This window comes from Suricata suricatta, chromosome 3, assembly GCF_006229205.1.
Source record: "Suricata suricatta isolate VVHF042 chromosome 3, meerkat_22Aug2017_6uvM2_HiC, whole genome shotgun sequence".
Taxonomy (NCBI): Eukaryota; Metazoa; Chordata; class Mammalia; order Carnivora; family Herpestidae; genus Suricata; species Suricata suricatta.
The window spans coordinates 96,973,411-96,974,565 of record NC_043702.1 but is presented as its reverse complement, the minus strand read 5'-3'; positions in this window follow the sequence as shown (position 1 = coordinate 96,974,565).

Here is a 1,155-nt window from a genome sequence, read left to right as displayed (position 1 = left end):
TTACAGGATCTGAGGCCGAATCACTTCCTGCTTTGCGACTCAGAGCAGGGCACGGGATGTAAATTAGCCTCTCAGGGGAAATGGAGGGAATTCCGGACTTGTCCTAGCACTCCTTGTCAATTTCGCCTTCCTGCGAGCTGCTTGCCACTCTCTTTCATGCGCCCCCCCTGCTTCCCCACCTTGCTCTGCCTATGTCCTTGCCTCTGATGAAGCCACTTTGCCCAACAAGTAGGTAGAGGAGCCAGAGGGAACACGATTTGGGTGGGAGCAGACAGACCATGGAGCCTGGAGACTGCGGAATCAGGCAGTCTTCCTGCCATGGATCCACGCTGAGTTGAGACCTGTCTGTGCAGGGCCCGAGACGGGGGCCTTCTTCATCAGCGCCATCCACTCCAGAAAACTTTTAGCTCTGGACCAAGTGTCTTTACCAGAGGCTTTTGCTTTAGTGAGGAAGGGGGGATTTTTAAGGGTGTAGGTCGGAATGCATGGAAATGTAAAAACGAAAAACGAACACAGCTACCTTTGGTTGTTTAAAAGAAAGCAGCAGGGGTGCCTGGGTGGCTCAGTCGTTTAAGCGTCTGGCTTCGGCTCAGATCATGATCTCGCGGTTCATGGGTTCAAGACCCGCGATGGGCTCTATGCTGACAGCTAGCTCAGAGCCTGGAGCCTGCTTCAGATTCTGTATCTCCCTCTCTCTCTGACCCTCCCCTGCTCCTGCTGACTCTCTCTCTCAAAAATAAATAAAATAAATAAATAAATAAATAAATAAATAAAAGAAAGCAGCAATACAAAAAAAATAAATTAAGATAAATAAAAATAAAAAGGAACCCATCTGCTAATTAAAACTCCAAGACTAGTGGGAGGAACAATTACCCTAAGGTACTATCTCCCCACATTCCTGCAAACAAATTAGCTCCAACACCCACACAATGGAAAAACAACCGCCAATTATGCCTAGATGTTTCCCAGAACATGCTTGCTCTTCCCCATCCCCACCCCCATCTGATTATTAACATTACTTTGATAGCAGGTTGGAGAAAAGCCCATTGCTTATCTGGAGAAATTATTTTCGCCCACTTTCATTCAAAAGCAAAAGCCACAGTAGTGGAGAGGCTGGGACCAACCCCAAAACCAGAGAGCGTGAGGTAGGGAAAG